We start from the raw sequence: 21,360 nt of genomic DNA on the forward strand, positions 1-21,360 counted from the left end.
CTGTTTTTGCTCACCTGGCACATAGTCCTAATGAAACCACCCCAATTTTTGAGGGCCACACCCCCTCTCACAGTCTGCACGGTTTAAGGCGTGTGGACAGCACCCAGGTCAGGCCACCCAGAGCCCAGGGTCTCCTGGCGAGTGGCACTGGCTGGAGGATGGGGCCATGTCTCAGAACCAGACAGAATCATTTTCCAGGCATTTGTTGGAAAGAGACACTTCCTGGTAGAGTTGCTGAAAAGATGGAAATCAAGTGTGGGGTCAGCCACCTTATAACTATATAGAAAAAAACCCTGCCGGACAATGGTGCCGACAATTAACACGAGCTAGAGAGAGAACATGGCTACGTCCAATGGCATTCGATCCCCAAGCTAAACCCCGGAGCCGGTCAGGCCCTGGGCTCTCCAATTACGAGGCAGTGAGCTCCCTTTTCCTAAGCAGTGTAATTTAGGTTTCTGTCACTTACTGGAGGAAGCCCTGACCCGCACTCCCACAGTGGGGAAGGAAACTTTTTTAGTGTGAGCTCTGGCCACGTCCATGAATGTTTCTTCATTACGTCCCCACAGGAGCCTACGACAGGTGTGGAAGCAGAGTAGTTGACAGGAAATGTCAGGGCTGCTGGGCCCCAGATCCAGAGCTTTCAGTTCCTATCTCTAAAGTAAGAAATGAAAACTAGGGTGCTAATGGGGAAAGAGCAAACTGAGACATTCTTGAACTGTACAAATGGGCACCTGGGCACCTTTGTGCTATGAGGCCAGTACCCTGGGTGCCTCTCTGTTCTTTCCGACTGCTCAGGACCGGATTCACCTGCTGTAACTAGCCCCAAGCGCAGATGCACGTCCACCCCCAGTCCATGGTGTCAGGCCTAGCCATGTCTGTCACGGTTCTGCCATCCTAGTGGCCAAGGATGGCTGCCAGCCACCGCGACACTCCAGCCTGGGAGAAGAGAGGCAATTTCACCAGCTGACCCAGGGTGACAGGCTCACTCAAACACAGAACACAGATGCCAGAGATACACTGATGAGCCAAATGACCTGGCCCCAGGGAGCCAAGAATCCCTGGGGCCAGGATGCACCTTAAACAACCACAAAAGTGAAAGTGTGATCATCCTGAGAAAAGTCCGTGGGAGAGAGACCAAGAGAAGGAACCGGTGCCATCAAGGAGGTGGGGAGGCCCCTTGAGACCTGAGGAGGGGCAGGTTTAAGGAGAAGAGGCAGGGGGTGCTCAGGCAGAAGGAAAGCAGGAGAGCCTGGGAAAGACCCTGTGCCACCTCTCCCCTTTCCTGGCAGGCTCTTTCCCCCTCCATGTCCTGCTCCCCCTTGCCCACACTGCACCCTCTCTTCCTCAGAGCCCCTCAGGTTCCTTTGCCAGGCTCTTTGTCCCCAGGCCCTTTCTGCATTGTCTACCCCAGGAGGGAAGTCTAAGAGTTGCTTTTTGTAGCTTCAGCTACTGAACATATTACAGCACCTTTCCAGAGAAGAGGGACCTAAGATCTTTCCTGATAAAATCCTACCCTCTACCAATGCATAAGAATCCAGTGTTTAAAAACACACGCCAGGGACAGCTGGCCCTTGCCTGGGCTGGCCCAAAGCCCACCCAGGGAGAAGGAAAGGCCTTAGGCTCCAGGCCTGAAATGCAGATGTGAAAAATGACTGAGCGCTCAGAGCACATGGCCTGTTGCCCCTTACTTATCTTCAGATATTCCAAATGTGTCCCTTGTTTATCCACAGAAAATGCCACCAGTGAGCTGTGTCACAGGCCTATTCCTTCAAGAGTTCGTTCTGTCATTTCAAATACAGATACACTCACTCTAAGCCTCCATATAGCCCAGCTGACACTACTAACAAGCGACAGTGACATCAGAACAAGGACAGGCTGGGGCTGAGCACCACACAGAGCAGCTCCTACCAAAGTAATGATCACTTTTTAAATCATAAGTATGACTTCTCATACGTTTTAATGTATCAAGTTCCAGGACATCTGGGCTATCGCATCTGTTGTCTTCCTAATGGCCTGAAATGAGGTCAATTACAGCCAGCCAATCAGGTATTATTGTTACCACCAGTAACAGAATCCAGAATGCACAGAAATGCTATTTTTAAAAAGAAACTGCATGGGCCGCCACTTCCTGTGAGGTCTCCTTCCTCTGCTGTTGCCACCGCCACCCCTCCGTGTCCTGCACAGCGTGCTCAGCCTGGAGTTTGCCCGCCCTCCAAATTACCCTGAAGCAGCCTCATGGTATCCCCAGAATCCAGAGTCACAGCTACCCCCTCCACCGTGATGAGGCCTGGCACGCACTCCTACGCCTCCAGCCGAAATACTGGGGTGCAAAGGTTGTGCAGACCCAGGGCCCTGAAAAACTTGCTTCTTGCAATATCGTGGTAGACATGGGGGATGAGTAAGACCTTCAAAGACACCTATATGACCATCCCCAGAGGTCGTTCACAGGGACCATGAGCTCCCTGTTCCCTGGAAAGCTGCGGCCAGCCAAGCTGAGCAGTGTGGACTCATCTACTTGCATCAGCACAAGCCATGGGCCCAGGTGCTGGGCACTAGCCAAGAAGACAGCACGGTGGGGACCCCCTAGGACAAGATGAAGGAGAGCTTCGTGGAGGAGGCGGATGCAGTGGACAATGGGATCTCCCAGTGGGAGGAGGGAGCACCTTGAAGGAGGGTGGACTGACCACTCTGCCGACTGCGGGTGTTGCCCAGCTTAATCCCACCTGAAACCAGCCCAACCAACACACCGAGGCCGGGTTCAAGCGCGCAGTCAATCTGGTTCAGGAGGAGTTTCTGCAGAGACTAGACTTCTACCAGCCCAGCTGGCTGCCTGCACAGGCCTTGGTGGGGTGGGCCCACGTGGGGAGATTATAGAACTGGCAAAAGGTGGATGTCCCTGGTAGGAGCATCTCTGTCACCTGGAATCTGGGCTATCAGCCCCGGTGACCATCACCTTTGTTATCTACAGTGACCAGGCTGGACAGCGGCAGGCACAGTGTGTGCCCAAGGAGCCCTCCATTCATTCCAGAGCCGCCTCTGCCAGAGCCGTGGTGGAGTCTTCTGGATGAGGCCCAGGGCCAGGTCAGTGGTATTCCTGGCTCTGGCTGAATCTCTGTCCATGCCAGTGGCTTCATTAGTAGACACCACACCCGACAGGGTGCCACCTTGGCCCACCACCCAGGCCTCCCACAAATCCCCTCATCCAATAAAGTTTTTCCATTTCAAAAAAAGGAAAAGAAAGGAAGAAATGTGCAGAAATAAAACTGTATGTGCAGCATGATGCAGCTCAGGGAACTCATTGCACACAGTTCTAGGGGCTCGGAGGCCAGGGGGATATCTTCTAGGATAAGAGGAGCTTCCTCCCTAAAAGACGTGTTCTTGGCTCTAAATCTGTCACATTTGGGAGATGTCGATATGGTGCTTTTTCTGTCGTCCACTCTTTTCCTGTTATCTGAAAAATATCTGGAGTAGAAGACAACCCATGGTGCCAGCCCAGGCCCAGGACTCAGGCAGCCTCGGCGCAGCTCTCCTGGTCCTCGGCTCTCTGTGCCCCCAGCCCTGTCAGGAACAAAGAAAACTGGTTATGGAACCTTTCCTCCCAAGCGCACACAGTGACTCCCAGCCCAGGGGTAGAAAAAATGCCAAAATGCCCGTCTCTGGGCTGGGATGGAGATGAGGGGCAGAGAGGCCAAGCCACACATCCCCAGAGAAGCCACAGCTACTGATGGGAGTGTGCTCTGTGCTGCCCTCTGCTGGTTGGGACGGGAAAGTAGCTCAGTAAACAGCCTGGAACCACCAGCTAAAGGGAACCTATGAGAGGGACACTTTCAACAGGAGCCCCAGGAATGCCAAGGGAGCCACAGGAGCCAGCCTGCCACTTATGACAGTGGGGTCTCAGCTCGCAGGGGCTCAGGCAGGCAGCACAAGTGACAAAGGGGTAGAAGCAGGAGTCCTGCTCTCGTGGGTCTGCCACCTCTCCCAGAGCAGGGGTGGGTTTGTCAGATGGATCGGCCAAAATTAGGCTGGAGGGGGGCCAGGCACCAACACAGTCAGCTGGGCTGGGCTGGGCTGAGCGGAACTGTGGGTCTGACCTTAGCCTTGGTTCTTGGCCCTATCAGACCCAATGCCCAATTTAAAATATTTTAATTTCCCTTTTCCTATCCTGAATTGAAATTCATAGATAATGTAATTCTTGTCTCTATATTAATTTTAAAAAATAAATATAATATCCTCACTATAACATAGAAGAAATAAAAATTAAAAACCATTTTTAATAAAATAATATGTGTTTCTAGATAAATACTCAGGAATGACTACACTTGAAGACAAAAAAGCTCCCACAAATCCCCAAAATGCCCCCTAGGGTTGATAGCCTCCCCCTGGGGACCCTTGTTCTAGCCCACTGTAGCCCCAAGTGGCTGACTTCCTCCCAGATCTGCTGTGCAGAGAACTAACCTGCTGTTTCCAGACACTCACCCTCTGGGTTCAGGAAAGGAGGCGGGAGGCGGGGTCCATATGGGCCAGTTCTTGCTCCATGACCACCTCATGGGGCATCTGTAGGGACAGGTGGAGATGGAGAAACTCCATCAGTAAGGCCTCCCGAGGGTCCTCAGGAGGACCACCCCCCACTCCAGCCTCTGCCCACAGCTGCAGCTCCCAGCCCAGTGATACTACCGAAGAAGCCATGGCCACGGGGGGGAGGCGGGGAGGGCCAGAGAAGGAGGTCGGGACAGATAACTATGCCCCCACCTTTGGCTTTGCTCGGGAACTCTCCAGCTCTGCTCATCTGAAAGCCCAGAGGTAGATGAGGCTGCGCAGTGACAGCTCAGCCCCCAGCATGTGGCAGTGTGGTGCGGGGCACACAGCGAGTCCCTTGCGGTCAGTAGCACTGGGTCCAAATCCTGGCATTAGTCTGCAGCGGTGACTGAATTCCGTAGGTCCTCTGCGCTCCCTGTCGCCGGGGGTAAACTTTGCAGGGTTATATTGAGCACAAAGCGGACTAAGTCACGGGGCCCAGCGCGGGAAGCACGGGGTCACTCAGACACACCTCTCCCCATCCATATGGGCAGCTGAGAGGAGCAAGGGAAGCAGGCAGGGGACCCCGAGCTCCAGCTTCATGTCCAGGCCCTGACCTCAGACGCCACACCCTGTAAGATGGGGCCACTCGGCTGGGAGGACTGCCCGCCTGTCCAGGGCGCTCTGTGTTAACCACTGCCCTCTCCTGAGGGGTCTTCCCGAGGAAGACTGGCCGCAGCAGGCAGGGGCCCCTGCTGCCCCAGGCACCCTCCACTGTCCCTGTGTGTGGACCGAGCGTAGAGGGACCGTCGCTTTCCTCCTTGCAGCTGCCATCATGTCCACTACAGAAATAACAAGATGACTGTCTCGGTTTAAAGCAGGGATGAGGCTGGCATGAGGAAACCTTCCCCATCAGAGGCTGGGGACCAGAGGGTCCTTCTGGGGCAAGGGCAGGACGCGGGGAGGTTCTGCAGGGACCCACCGGCTCTGGGGCCTCCCGGCACAGCACAGCCAGCTGGGCCCAGAGGTCAGGAAGACCAGGCAGGTGGCCCTGTCAAGGTCCTCATAGCAGTCAGCTGGCTGGAGAAGAGCCTGGCGGGAACCACGGAGAACAGGCTGCAGGTGGCGCTGTAGCACCTGGACCTGCGTCACCCACAGGCAAGCCCACCTCCTGGGGCCAGGGTCTGTCACCAGGAGACACTGAGGCTTTGCCCACCTAGGGAAGGAGCCGAGCCCCCTAAGTCCAGAGGCCACACTCGTGATGGGCCAGCACGGTGCTCTGGGAGGTGGGCAGCTTTGCACTTTGCCACGGGGCCCACTCCCTGTTTTCCTCAGTCACCTGCCTGGCCCTGGAGAGTGACCACCCCCGAAGCACCCACAGAGGGCTTGCAGGGGCCCACACCCAGGCTCACTCCTGCCCCCTCCCCTCCCCTCCTTGGTGCTACTCCCTGCTTCTAGATAACTGGTCCGACGTTTACTTCTCACTGAGCCTCAGTTTCCTCATCTGTAAAATAAAGGTGACAAGCCCACTCAGCCCACCCCCTGGGGCTGTGGCAGGATCGCATGGCCCACAGCACTTTGTCCCTTTTGCTGTTAGCCCCAGTTGGCCCGGCTGCCGTGTGCCCTGAATCCCCTTGGTGGCTGGGCAGTAAGTCACAGGGGATGTTTTCCTGCTTCCTTTTCCCAGGACCCACCACCTCAGGCGCCTTGTCCGCCTGACCCCAGACACTGGTCAGAGCTGCGTCACTCACAGAAGGACCCAACCCAGCAGGCAGGTGCTGCTCAAGGAGCGGTAATGGGGGAAACTGGAGGACGGGGCCACGCTGCGCAAATCACCCCAACTGCAGAGCACACTGCTGTCATTGGGAACATGGGTCAGCAGAGGGCGCTGCCTGACAAGGACACGGCTCTTGGGAGAATCAGATGACCCGCCTGCGAACCTCAGACCCGGAGCTGGGAGGCCCAGGCTCCCACCTCAGCCCCCCTGGGCCTGTTCCCTCCTCTCTGGGCACCTGCTCTTAGTCGAATCTCCCTCTCGGTTGGAGCTGATGACTTGCAGCCCATGATGGCTCCCATCCATGTGACCATGTGACCCAGGAGGCAGCCAGACCTCCAAGCTCCAGGCATAGCCTCCCTGGCCCCGAGCGGGTGGAGGGCACCCAGTGGGGATGCTGGGCTGGGCGTGTGCACCTGTGTGAGAGGTAGGTGCCCTGAGTCCGTGGGGGGTGGCTTAGGAGGAAGGGCTTAGAAGTCACAGTGTGGGTAGTCCCAAGGGGGGGAGAGGGGCCCCAAGGTTCAGTTCACTAGGGGAAGCCCACCATGAAACAGATCCTGACCACCTGACCACCTTGGCAGGACCTAGCTGCCAAGCCTGCACATGGGCCACCACCCTCATCCCTCTCCGCTCTCCGTGGGGCTGCAGGCTTCCCAACAGCTCTTCAGCAGGTGCAAGTCCAGCCTCTTCAGCTCCCCCATCAGCTCCAAAAATGGGTGGGAGACAGCGGGGTGAGCAACAGCCCCGGCCCCCTTCGTCTGCCCAGGCCCAGCTCATTCGTGTGGTGAGGGTGGAGAGGTCACGAGGGGCCAAGCACCCACTGTGTGCGTCATGTCCTTGACCCCTTCCTCGCATCAGTAGAGGTGTAAACGTCAAGAGGAAATCTGCGCCACCGCACCCTCCAGGGACCAGAGGAGCTGCTCTGGGGGCTCAGGAGAGGGTGGGAGTGGAAGAGAGAGCTCCAGGACCCTCCCATGAGGCCCTGGGGACACAGACCCTCTCATTAAAAATTGTTCAAATTAGGAATTAATTTCAAGTTTATGAGAAGTTGTGAGGACAGTAGAAAGGACATGTATTCTTACACCCTAGACCAGATTTATGTCTTGCTAATTAACACTTCACTCCACATCTCGTCATTTATCCCAGCCCAGTGGCGGGTGCGTGCTCATTAAATACAAGCATTTACTTTGCCTGAAGGTAAGTTGCACACATCGTGACCTTTATCGTAAATACTGGAGCATTTTCCAAGAACAGGGGCCTCCTCACACACACAAGCCAGCAGGTACAGGGGGATTGAGGCGGGCATGGGAGCTACGCACCACGAAGGCTTTTTAACAGAGCGGAGTGTTGGACAAGGTCTTTAAAGAAATGTAGGATTTTTATTAGTTTAGAGGAGGAGTTTCATGCAGCAACAATGAGCCCAGTGCTGAGGGAGGAATGGAAATGGCCACAGGGGGGCAGCAGATGCTGGGGACTAGCTCAGGGGCAGTGGCCTTCAGAGCCCAGCTGGGTCCTGGCCCAGAGGTCGCCTGCCCTTGGATGTGGCCACGCGGCCAAGGGCATATTCTGGGTGTGGATCGGGAGGGACTGAGACCAGAGGTTGGACTCCACTTGCTGGGAAGGGCCTGGCACTGAGTGAGACACAACCATCGGGCACCATGGGTCAGGTACAATTCTGCCCCACCCAGGGCAATAGCCCTCCATGGGCGGGGGACAGAGAAAGGATAGATTAGGGGTGAGAGGTTAGGAAAATGTCCAAGAACCTGTCTCTTCTTCCATCAAAATAATGGAAGTTGCTGGGGTTGTGTGTGTACGAGAGCATGTGAGTGTGAGTGGTGTGAGTGTGTGTGGGGGGGGGGCAGGAAGGTGAGAGTGCTGGGACCTAGGCCTGACCCCTGAGATCAGACTGGAGCCCCTGGGAGCCTGCAGCTCCTGCTGCCCACACAGCCTGTCCTGACCATCCTGCAGGAGCCCAGGCTGGGGACCGGGGCTCCAGGGTCCAAGGGCCCCCCAAGTGACAACATGCAAGGCTTTTCCAGATCCTTGTTTAGGTAAATTGGCCCCTGAGGAGGTGAGAGCTCATTTATCCTTAAACTGGGAAACCAGGGCTCCCCACTGAGCAGCTGAGCCACCCTGGTGGGCCTGGGTCCTGTGGAAGAATCTAAGGGTGGCGGGGGGTGGGGGGGTACAAGAAGCATAGGGTAGTCCTGCCCTGCCCTGCCCTGCCCTGCCCTGCCCTGCCCTGCCCTGCCCTGCCCTGCCCTGCCCTGCCCTTGAGGACTGTGTCCAGGCAGGTGGGGAAGGTGATCCAGGTGGACACAGGGCAGGTCTCGGCAGGGAGGAAGGCATCCAGCCAGCTCTGGAACCCGGCCAGGGGCGGGCAGGTACCTCCCCCCACAGAGACCTACGAATTCCACTGCTGCACCCCTGAGCCGGAGGAACAGGCCGGTGCTTACCTGGGTCTGGGCAAGCTGAGGGCAGGCCAGAGCAGAGAGGCTGCGAGGGGGTCGGAAATGGTGTGTATTTCAGGCTCCTCCTGCACATACATAAATCACCTAGTCAGACGCCGAGCATTTACTAAGCATCGCTTCGTGCCAAGACTATGCTGTGTGCCGGGTTTAAAAACTATGAAGAAGACGTGTTACCTACCTTCCCTTAAGTCAGTCACAGTCCAAGAAGACAGACAATACGCATCAAAAGGAAACAGTGAGAAGAGAAATCTAAGCCCCTGAGAATGGTTTCCCCATTTAAGGATAAATCAGCTCTCACCTCCTCAGGGGCCAATTTACCTAAAAGAGGATCAGGGAGAACTTCCTGGAGGAGGAAGCCTTGGAGGGCGTGTCAGAAGCAGCCAGGCTGGAGTCTCGGGCATGTGGCTGGGAGGGAGGGAAGGACCGTGTTGACGGCCAAGAGGTCCTCTTGGAGGTGACAGTCACATGGGAAGGGTTGTGAGAATGACCTGGTCCCACAGGAGGTCACTCTCCCTCGCCCAGGGGGAAGGAGGACACCCTGGAAGGGAAGCTGGACAGCAGAGGCTGGTTCGGAGGCCGGTGTAAGTGACTCTGACAAGGGACAGGAGAAAAGGGCCTCAGGCCAGGGCTGGAGCTCAGAGCCCCGCGTGGTCGGTGTGAGTTCGGATGAGAAGGTGGGACAGAGCTTGGGACACTGTGCTGCGGCGAAGTTCGATTACTGATTCCGGGACAGTGACAGTCATGAAGACAGTGTGACTCACCCCAGGGCACTGGCAGCTTCGGGGGTGGCGGGGGAGGTGTGGAGGGCAGGAAGATGGCCTGAGGGAGCACACGCGCAGGGCGTCCAGCTCCTACTAGAATATTCCATCACAGACCTGGGACTTTGGGGGCAGCATTTAGAAGCAGGACAGCAGGAGAGTTGTGTTTCACAAAAGCAGGCCTTTGTGGGGCAGGACTGGGCTTGCCCTCAGTCCCATGGCAGAGAAAGCCCCAGTCACACACACAGGAACTGTGACACCAAACAGGATGGCAGCCCCACCCTGTGCCGGCTGCACAGAGGGAACCAGCGGAGCCCAGGCAGCATCCCCGCCCCCGTGACCTTGGCTGGGGGCTTCCCGGTGGCTCCTCACCCAGAGGACTGTGGTTCCTCAGTGCACTCTCCTGGGGACACCACGGGTGGACTAATGCCACATCAGGCCTGAGGCCTAGGCAGGGGCTTCTCAGAGGCCACAGCTGTGAGGCCTCCAAACCCCCTGCAGGCTCCTGAAGGGCCCTGGGACCTGAATTCCAGCGGGGTAGGACCTTTCACCTACTTGGGATCCGTACCTCCCAGACCCACAAAGGATCCTGCAAGTGTCCTCATGGGTGCTTCTGACCTCGGTGCTTCTGACCTCAGTGCCTCTGACTTCAGCGGGCACGTGCATCTCCCGAGGGCTGGTTAAAATGTAGCTTCTGACTCAGAGGGCCTGGGGCGGGGCCCGGCTTCCGCATTCCCGACGTGCCCCCAGCATCACCTGTGTGGCACCGACCTTTGAGGGACAAGGGTGGAGCCCTTCTGGCACAGGTTTGAATCACCTGGGGAGCAATACAGCCTCTGACAAGTGAGAGCCAGCCAGGCAAGGACAGGGAGGGAGGAGGCTGTTCGGACCAAGGAGGGCCAGACCAGTGCAAGTGACAGCTTGGCAGGGGGCCCCCTCCCTCCTGAGAGTCCTGAGTGGGGCCCAGGAATGAGCACCTTCTGTTCCCTGGGTGATTCTCATGTACAACCAGGTTTCAGGACCTCAGCTTTAAAAAGACATTTGACAGGCCCAGCCGGTCGGCATAGCTCAGGGGTTGAGCTTCAGCCAATGAACCTGAGGTCACAGGTCACAGTTCGATTCCTGTTCAGGGCACATGCCCGGGTTTCAGGCTCGATCCCCAGTAGGGGGCGTGCAGGAGGCAGCCGATCAATGACTCTCTCATTGATGTTTCTCTCTCTCTCCCTCTCCCTTCTCTCTGAAATCAATAAAAACATTAAAAAAAAAAAAAAAGACATTTGACACACCAAGCGCACAATGCTGGGCCCCGTCTCAGGCCCTGGGGATCTCATCCCCGAGGGAAGCATCAGTGTGTTCTGTGCGCAGGCTGCATCCTCAGTCTTTCTCTCCGGCTTCTCCCCTCGGCCCTGGGGTGTAGATATTATTACTATTATTATCACCTCTCCTCTCCCTGGATCGGGAAAGGAAGGACTCGCCCTTGAAACCTCGCTCACTCCTGGGGCAGCTCCTCTCACTGCCCTTGGTCCCGAATCCCTGCCCCCCACAAACAGGGCACTATGGGGAAGGTGGGGGGGACGGCTAGGCCTAAAGTCACGGAAGTGGTGAGGCTCGAGGGCGGGTTCCCTCGGGGTGACAGTTCTCACAGTTTTCAACCTGCAGGCTGAGCTAAATGCAGGCGGGAGCACAGCACCTGCAGGCCCCGAGCCGCGCCCAGGCGCCTGCTCCGGGAAGGGGGCAGCACAAGCTCAGCCCTGTGCAGAGATTCTAGGTCGGCAGGGGAGTGACCTAATTAAACACACAGGCTTATTCTTAGACCAGGAGCCCAATTAAGGTCCCTGGGCAGCCGCAACGCAAAGGCACAGCCCTAGAAGTGACCGAAATAATTCTTATTTTGAAGTAGCAGTTATTTACTTCTGATTATAAAAGTAGTACCTATTCATCACAGAATGTTGGCACTATAGAGAGCACAGAAAAGGAAATGCTACCCAGCGAGAACTATTATTTTTGCTTATTTCTTCTCGGGCCTTTTTTATACATATTTACATGTTTGACGCTGGGAGAAAATGCTTATTCACGTAATATAAGTGAGAAAAGCACGAAATTTATCAACAGCACGATCCTAATTTTGTTATTTAAATTAGGATCGTCATACAGATATTGTTCTGAATCCTGTTTATTTCACTCACTATTAAAACACTAACATTTCCCCCATCCCATGAATTATTCAACTACTTGATTTTTTGGCTGCACAGTATTCATCGTATAGGATAATGCGTGTACACTGTTCCCCCGCGATGGGGCATTTATGTTGTCTCTAATTTTTCAAGTAACTCCACAACAGCGTCCCTGTGGGTCTGATTATTTTCTTGGGCTAGGTTTTCAGAAGTAAAAATTATTAGTTCTCTTGTTACACATTGCCAAACGTCTTTCCAGCTATTCAAAGCGATTGGCACTGCCATTAGCAAGTACGGGATGTCGTCGTGCCCGTGGCGTGTCTTGATTCCTGAGATAATAACCAGGACTTTTTAATCGGTTGGCGATAGATCCAGATCAAACACAGAGGCCACCGTTCGCAGGCACCAGTTCCTCGGAGCCATCTGGGACTTCGTGCCTGAGCACAGCCCGGCGTTAGTCAGCTTCCCTTAGGCTACGCTGCTGTAACAACCACCCTGGAATTTTAGGACTTACAATAGGCAAGTTTTATCTCTCACCCACGTTACTCGTAAGATGTGGGTCAACTGTGCCTTTATTCCCTATGTCTTCTTGTTCTGGGACCCAGCCTGAAGGAACAGCCCCCATCTCCACTCTCATGGTCATGGACAAAGGGACAGAGCAGACTCCAGCAGGTCGTTCAGGCTTTGACATGACGTCACTCCTACTGTGTGACTGCAGGCCTCACTCCCGCCAGCCCAGGGAGGTGACGTGGCCAATGAGAGGAAGGAGTCCATGCCTCCCACAGGGACACATGCAGGTCACATCCAGGGGGTGCAGAGGGGTTGTCACAGGGTGGACAGAAGATAACTGGAAACAATCAACCGCAGCTGTGAGCCCTCAGGAACAGACCCTAGGGTCTGTCATCACCTTGGCTCCTGGCCGTGCCATCAGGAGGGTGGCATGAAAGCCCCCTGCCCTCAAAGCCTTCCCTGTGGCTTATGAAGGGGTCACCTAGATTTGCATTGGGAGCAAATACAAGAAAAAAATGTATTTGTATGTGTGTTTACATACATATATTTATAAGTAGCTCCATTAAAAATAGTAAAGATGTATTGCCAAATTTTGAAAAAGTGAAAGAAAAGCCTTATGTAGAACATGCTACTGTTTATTTTTTAAAAGTGGAGAATACATATACGTACACATAAAACAAATAACTTATGCTTACATGTGTATAAAATATTTCCGAAAAAATCGATAAGAAGCTGGCGACAGTGGCTTTTAGGAAAGTGAACTACAGGACTGAGGGTGGGGCAGGGGCTTGTTTTTCACTATATTCTCCTTTTTACAGTTTGATTTTTCCCCCCCTTTGTGTTTATATTGCCTTTTCCAGAAAAAAATTTTAATTAAAAAATTTTAAACACTGCCCTTTCCCAATCGTTTCTCTCTCATGTCACAGTGTGTCGGCCTGTCCCTCCACTGCTCCACACTGGGACATGCCCTGATTCCCACAGAGAGCCTTAGAAAGCAGACTTTCCAGAAATCCCCAGAAACCCCAGAAGAACAAATAGCAACAGCCACAAAGCAACCATGCTCCGTATGCCTCCCAGGTGAGCCCCTCGGAGGGAAGTGGGATCCAAAGGCAGGGCTGAGCCAGGAGCCCACCCCTGTGAGGGAGCCGGGGAGCCAGGGAGCAAAGGAGGAGACACCCGGAAAGCAGCCACGCGGGCAAAGGCAGCTGGCGGTGCCCCTGGACCAGGGCCCTCGGACAATGGGGCTGCCTCTGTGCCCCCGGCGCCCGAGGCCCCTCTGCTTCCTCACACCCCCCACGTTCGCTCCAGGTCTTCAGAAAAAAGTTTCTGAGAGCGGGTCCCTTTATAGAAACCTGGAGGGCCAGGTTCACCATCCGGATGCAGGGAACAGGGACGGCCCCCGTGGGAACCAGAGCTAAAGTCAAAGTTAGCACCAGAGCACAGCCACCAGGGGGAAGGGGGGAATCCTGGGGAGCTCTTTGGATTTCTAGGTGCCATGGAACCTGGAGAGCCAACCAAGCCCGCATCTGCATAAGCCTGGAGCCCTCGGGGATCCCTGGGTTGCACAAGCGAAGGTGCAGAGTGTAGAATGTCTCCGAGTGAGTGGCGGTGGTGAGGGTGTCACAGCTGAAATGTGTGAGCGGCAAAATAAAAACAACAGTATTGGTTTAGACCCCAAAGAATAAAGTAAATAGCCACGAATTTCTATTGAATAAATGACAATAAATAAACAAATGGGGGCATAAGGACAGCTTTTCCCTGCAGAGGGATTCCAGTAAATAATTGTAGAAGTAATGAGGGAAAGAGAAAATCCCACTGTGGTAACTAAAGTCCAGTGCTTGGTTTAATGTTCCACTTCACTGTCTTGTAATTCTTAATGTTTGAAAAGGAGCCCTGCGTTTTCATTTTGCTCTGGACCCCACAAATTATGCAGCTAGTCCTGGCTGTAAGCAGGATCCACAGATAAATGCTGAAATTAGTCGGTAAAAGTTTAAGGAAAAACAGGATACTTGAAGAGGCTTAAAGCATCTCCCCTAAACACTTGTCAATTACAGGGGGGGGGGGGGATAGAACTTTACATGCAGACATCAGGCAAACAACATATTAACCAAAAGATCAACATTAATAACAGGTGCCCCATATGATGGGCAGAGAAAGCAAATCATCTCTGTGTTATGCTTCCCCAAACGCATGACTTTAATATAATCATGAGAAAACATTAGACACACTCACATTGAGGAACTTTCCATAAAATAAATACCTGACCATGACTGTGAAAAACTGTCAAGGTCGTGAGAACAAGAAAAGACTAAGAAAGACTAAGACTATGCTCACCAGTGAAAGAAAAGAAAGACTGCGTGGCAAACCAAATGCTAAATGGGATCCCAAATTTGATCCTGGGGCAGAAGAAGATTCTCTGAGAAACCAGGGAAGCCTAAATATAATCTATAGCTTTGTTAACAGTACTCAGTCAACCTTAGCGTTCTGGTTTCAGGAATTCTACTGTGTTATGAAAGGTGTTAACAGTAGGGAAGCTGGGAGAAGGGCACAAGGGAAAGTCTGAAATTATTTCAAAAATTTTTTTTTTAATTTGAAAGCAGTGACAATTAGGCGGAACAGAGCGGTCAACCGTCTGCAGAGCAACATGCTCACGTTTTATTGGGTCTACTGCGATAACGTAGCTCACCCGTGACTCTCCACCTATGAGAAAGACATGCTGCGGTGATAGGAAACACAAACAGAATGTGAAAGACGACCACCCGAGATGGCTGGAGGCAGGCTCTCCCTCCCGGAGCACACCCCCACCTTTCCCTTCCCCCTCTTCTTCCCCCACGGGCATGCATCTCCAAAACTCTAAGGGTCCCCACAAGACTTGCAACCAGGGGAGCAGTGGGCAGTGGCAGCTCATCCCGGGCTAACCCCCTGAACCTGTCCCCAAGGCCCCCTTTTCTCTGACTCTCCAGTGAGCTGACAGCAGCCCTGCCTTGGCTCACTTCCTTCACATAACATTTCTTGAGAGCCAAAGCAGCCCCGCCTAGGCTCTCTCCTGTCACTTCTATCCTAAGCCCTTCCTTGTCTCACCATCCCCAGCTTTAATAAACATACTCTCAAAATCACCTGGACTCGTATTGTGAAATCTTTCCTGCATGAAGTCAAGAACCTGACTCGCATTGTGAAATCTTTCCTGCACATGAAGAACCCACACACTCCTGGCCAGCCCTAGGCAGACCCACCCTGGTCCCCTTTCCCAGTGGCATTCTCTGACGACCCAGATGGGACCTTGTTTCCTGAGCCTACATAACCCATCTGGCTTCCTTCTGCTACTCTGTAATTTTGAATTTCGCTGGTAACAACTGGTGCCTTTTCTCCATCAGCATGGCCGATAGCATATGGTGCCGTGACTCAGATCACCTTACCACCCTTCTCGGACACATAAAGCCAGTTTCCAACTGTGGTTTTATTAACCAAGACTTTGACTGGAATATTATGATGTAGAGAGACATGACTAGACTCTGGATGTCACTCGAAAGCTTTAAGAAATGAAGACTGAGTTTGAGGCCAATTAGAGCCCCTGGGAGAAGGGGCCTGGTATCTTGTTTGTTCACATGGTTCATGGCAGTCTTTCCAGGTCTCGCTCTGGGAGCACGTCCGCGTCACTGCCTCCTGAAATGAGACTCAACAATTTAATGGAACTGACTTATTTTCAGGACTAAATAACTGAGTCAATGAAATATGGAGCAATCTACCAACTTGGCTTCTGGATACAACAAATCCATATCAAGACGATGATGCCTCAGGGGTTCCGACCCATCCTGCTTTAGAAGAATCAGCTAACAACCTCCCTCTTCCAGCCTCGGATCCCATTTCCTTGTCTCCCTTAGATCAGGCAGGAAGAGACTTCCATACCCCATGTGGGCAGGAACCTCGACCCTCGTCAGCAAAGAGCAGTTACTGAAGACATACCCTCCTTCCCTCATCACCCCTAAAAGATTTCGGGGATGAAAGTCTCTGAGGAAGGAATGAAGCAGGACAGTAAGAAGCTAGGAAAATTCCTTGGCAAGTGGAATGGGGAAACTAAGACAGCTAAACAAACTGGCGGATACAGTTTAATTTACAGCTAGATACAGAAGGTCACCAGAGCAGAAAGCTCCGGGAGCCTCGCAACGGGCAAAACTGGAGCTGCACCTCGCCCCCAGGGTGGCCTTTTCTCCTCTGGTATATCAGCTGGGCATGTGGTTTGGACCCCTGACCTTTCCTCCCTGGAGATAACATCTAGGCCTCGTTGTAGTTCAGCTCCAGGCCCAGAAAAGCTGCAAAACCAGGCAGGCGAGGCCAGGACCAGCTGCAATGACTAGTGACTCCCTTGCCCCGGCGCTGACCCATCACTAGAGGCCACGACCCTGAAAGGATACACCTGGAAAAGCTGAGGAATATTCTACTGAGATCCTTCCCTAAGACCTCCCCTAAACTCCCAGCCTTCAAAACCCTCAAGACCAAGGACGCAGTGTGCTCTCTCCCTCCCAGGAGCACGCCCGCACTTTCTCTTCCCACCCTTCTCCGCTGCGGGCATGCATCTCCTGAACGCTAAGGAGATCCATGAGACTGGCCGCCAGGGGAGCAAGGGCAGGGCTGACCCTCTGAACCCGTCCCCGGGGCCCCCTTTTCTCTGGCTCTCCAGTGAGCAGACAGCACCCTGCCTGGGCTCACTTCTTTCCCATAACGTTTCTAGACGCATCTCCGCCTCGTTTCCTGTCGCTTCTCCCATCCCAGGCCCTTCCCTTTGCTTCACTGTGCCCGGCTTTAATAAACGCGCTCTCCAAACCACGCACGCAAAGAGGCAAAAGAACAAGAAATGGACGGACGAGCAGGCTCAGAGCCTGTTTGACGAAACCACGGCAGCGTTTCAACAAGGAAAGGTACCTCCTGCTCCACTCTGCTCCTCCCGCAGCGGCAACGACCCCACCTCCCCCAGCCTCCCGGGTCCTCCTCGCCCTGGCGCGATGCGAGCACCCATACGAGGGGGCCTTCCCGCCACGCCAGAGATGGGCCTCCTCTTCCTGGGGTCATGCCAGTGGGACCTGCTCCTGGAATGAGGCCGCCTGGGGGGGCCGCACGCCAGTGATGAGAAGACCTCCCACCCATCCCATGAGGTTGCCCACTGGGCCAGGAATGACTCGACCAGACAGACAAGGAGAGAGGGAAAGATCTTTCTTTTCTTTTCTTGTTTTTTAATTGATTTTTGAGAGAGAGGAAGGGGGCAGGGAGAGAGAACAACATCGATTTGTTGTTCCACTCATTGATGCAGTGATTGGTTGCTTCTTGGATGATCCCCTGACGGGGGGTCGAACCTGCAACCCTGGCGTATCGGGAGGACACTCCCACCAACTGAGCTACCCGGCCGGGGGGACCTTCTTTCTCTCAGGTTTAAAAATCGCACACGTATTTGGGCCCTTCTCACATGTATAAATAAATAAAGGAGTTTTGCAGAGGTACCCTAGAAGGCAATTTCATCCCTTTGGGCTGTCCAGCCCCTGATCCTCTGTCTCTGTTAGGGGAACCCCCCTCTAAGAGGGCACAATCCCCTTCCCAACAGAATCGAAGATCTGGAAGCTGGCTTTCCAGGTCACCTGGCAGGTAGGATATAGACACAGGGTTCCACCAGCAGATGGACTCAGCGGATGGACTCACCCAGTGTTTGCATCAGAAAGTGGTGACGTGAAGCCCTCTATAAAAGCTACCCATCGGTGACGTGGTTTGGGGGATTGTCTCTTCTGCAGAGCCTCCCAGCCGTGCGCTCTGCAGAAACCGTATGAGCACCTGATAGTGTCTAACAGAGACCAGAGCAGCCTGACAGAGACCCACGTGTGCAGAGGCCCTGTCTCCTTATCACTCCCAGACCTTCCTTGCAGACCAAGCAAAGACCTAGACTGTTGTCTAAGGTGCAGCCAGATGTGTGTTTCTTCGGACTTATCACCGAGCCAAGGCGAGGACGTGGAGGCCCGGTTCCGGTGGGATCTGAACAGCATGCACATTGGACGTTGAAACGTCGGAGTCCACTCTCACCAACCTGCTCGCAGTGGCTGCCTGAGAAATGAGAAGGGCAGGGCAGGAAGATGTCTCCTTCCGTTTTACATTCTTCTGTACTGTTCAGATCTTTACCATATTCATATATTATTTTTAAATGTTTTTAAAGTTTAAAATAATTATTTTTTTTTAAATGTGGTACATCTACAAATACCACAGAGTGCCTACATGAGGGAAATAGAAAGTAAAATATGCATCTGGCACTGGCGCAGCGTTTCGAAGAGCAGGTGGTGAGGAGTGGCCGTCTGCTGACGTGGGCTCTGGATCCTAACTACTGCTGTCAGGACCGCACACAGTTTTGTTTTGCTTTTTTCCCTTGGGTGTTTTGGGTTTTTTTTAGACTTTAGTTGGCACCTCTTGATGTTACTTTATATTACTTGTGCAATAAGTGATTATTTTTAACATAATCTTAAACCACCAGCAGAAGAGCAGCTCTGCTTTGCAGAAGACCTAAGGCAAAGGAGGGGCAGGGGTGGGGAGGAAGGGCCTAGTTTCAAAGGAAGGGGTAGGAGGTAAACCTCAGTACACAGACACCTCCAGCGGCCCAGTGGGTCACCCCCATTGGGAGGGGAGACTGAAAAGACCACCTCTTGCAAAGTCAAAAATAAAAGAGCACTTAAGAAATTGTGGTGTAAGTGTCCACTGACAGAGGAATGGATAAAGAGGATGTGGCACATATATACAATGGAATATTACTCAGCCATTAAAAAAGAATGAAATCTTGCAACTGTGACAGCATGGGTGGCCTTAGAGGGTATTACGCTAAGTGAAATAAGTCAGACAGAGAAAGACAAATACTATGTGATTTCGCTTACATGTGGAATTTAGAGAACAAAACAAACAAACAGAACTGAAACAAAGTCATAGATACAGAGAACAAACCGATGGTTGCCAAGTGGGAGGGGAATTGGGGGGGCTGGGTGAAAAAGGTGAAGGAATTAAGAAGTACAAATTGGTTGTTACAAAGTAGTCCCAGGGATGTAAAGTACAGCATAAGGAATATGGTCAATAACATTGTAGTAACTATGTATGGGGCCAGGTGGGTACTGGAAATATTGGAGGGTAACACTGTGTAAAGTATATGATTGTCTAACCACGATAGTGTACACCTGAAACTCATACAAAATAATATTCGATGTAAACTGTAACTGAAAAATTTAAAAATTGTGATATATCCATACAGTGGAATATTACTCAGCAGAGAAAAGGAAAACACTATTGGTACCCACTGCGAAGTATGAGAATAACAGACACTATGTTGACTGAAAAAGCCAGACACGAAGCAACACACGCCACTGGATCAAATCTACACGAAGTTTTAGAAAAGGCAGAACTACAGTGACAGAAGAGGATGCGGGAGAGACTGCATTTTTGGATGTGATAGAAATTTTTGATAATTGATTATGCTGATGTTTACGCTGCTGTACACACATTTTCAAATCACATCATACTGTCTACTTTCAACGGTGCTTTTTATTGTATGCAAAGTATGTCTCAATAAAGTGGATCTTTAAAAGGTGGAGGAGGGGACTTGGGAGAGAGCCTGAAATGCTGGCACATTTACGCTGCGTGTACGCTTGGTGATGTTTACGGATGAACGATGGAGGGGGCGGCCCCGCTGCTGTCCATTTAGACTCAGGACGGGACTACGCGGAGGCAACAGAGCCTCCCTCTGTCTCCCCGCGTCTTCGGCCCAGGCACCCAGGGATACCAGGCAAAGGTGATCAGGCCGGGTGGCCGTCCTCTCCCTGCCCCCTGCAGCAAAGGAAGGGGACATTCGCCCACCACTCAGCAGGGCCAGCTGCCCGACGCAGGACTATGGCCTCTCCCCTAGGACAGCACCACACCTGGGGCCTGGCCGGAGTCTCCAGTTTAGTTTCAAGATTTGAAATCTTGAAATATCCTTACAGGGAAGAGACAAGCACCGTGGTGAAAGCAATAACCCCGAAGGCTGCAGTCAGCTGCACGGCCATCTCCCTGTGAGGCTCCGCCCGGTGCAATTAGAGGCCCCACCACCGGCTCCGTGGGTGGGGACAGAGGCCATGGGGGGCCCTGGCGCCTGCCGGAGACTCAGTTGCTCCCTTTTTCCTTGAGAGCAGGAGTCCCCACCCAGTCCCTACCCATCCTTGATTATAGGGCAACCCAGGGACTGTCATTAACACCTGCCTTCCGAAGGCAGGACGGGTGTGAGGGACGCCTTTCTTATCAGGTCATAAAAAGAGGAGCGGTCAGGGGGAGAGGTGGATAGACTGCCAGCTCCAGCCAGCTCCTGGCCACCGGACGGGTGGATTTATATCTCAATGAGCAGGTGGGCCGCAGGCTGAGGGCAAATTCATGTTCTTATCCAGGGAGTTTAAGGCCACGGGGGCTGATGAGAAGATTCTCAGAAGCGCCAAGATTAGTACCAGTTGTAGCTAGATTAAGAGAATTAATAACGATTACTCCGTGTATTTGTAGCCGTCAGGTTCACAGGGTGCTTTCATTTAAACTGTTAACTTGATCTTCACAGCAACCTTCAAGGCAGGACACATAGTATCTGGGCTCTTCAGCAAGGTCATGCTGTGAAATTTTATATCAATTCAGAAAAGGGGTCTGAAGCTCTAATTCATCCACGGAGTAGCATTCAAAGGGCACTTGACGTGGTTAGACGGAACTGTTTGTGTCATTGAAATCACCTGGCACATATCTGCATCTTTGTGATGTTCATGGAGACATCTGGAAGGTCTCCATGGCAAGCGGCAGGGCCAGGCTGACGTGGTCTTTTCATGTCATCCACCCTCGCTCACCCGGCGTCTCAGCCCCTTCCTGGGTCACCCATGCCCTTCTCTGTCTCCTACTTAAATTTTTTGCCTACAGAGCTAGGAGCTCACAATTGGTAGGTAGTTGCTTTTATTGTAGTAAAGTTTCCAGGAGAAAAGTCACCTAAATTCATAGATCACACTGAATAATCTCTTGGTTGGCCACACCCAGGGAAAAGCAGCCTGCAGACCCCGGCTGGACAGCAGGACCCTGGTGTGAGGACAGTCCCTCCGCAGGCCAGCACTGGGCTTGAGAATGGGGAGGGGGGACAAGGC

General features: G+C 53.0%; 2 pseudogenes; both read left to right on the forward strand.

Annotated features, from left to right (window-relative positions):
* Positions 1-2,113: 2,113 nt before the first annotated feature.
* LOC107528632 (MYG1 exonuclease pseudogene) lies at positions 2,114-5,649 on the forward strand (annotated as a pseudogene).
* Positions 5,650-14,846: 9,197 nt separating this feature from the next.
* Positions 14,847-17,434, forward strand: LOC148091687 (U1 small nuclear ribonucleoprotein C pseudogene; annotated as a pseudogene).
* The last annotated feature ends 3,926 nt before the right edge of the window (positions 17,435-21,360 follow it).

This window comes from Miniopterus natalensis, chromosome 13 (genome assembly GCF_054644295.1).
Source record: "Miniopterus natalensis isolate mMinNat1 chromosome 13, mMinNat1.hap1, whole genome shotgun sequence".
NCBI classification, from domain to species: Eukaryota; Metazoa; Chordata; class Mammalia; order Chiroptera; family Miniopteridae; genus Miniopterus; species Miniopterus natalensis.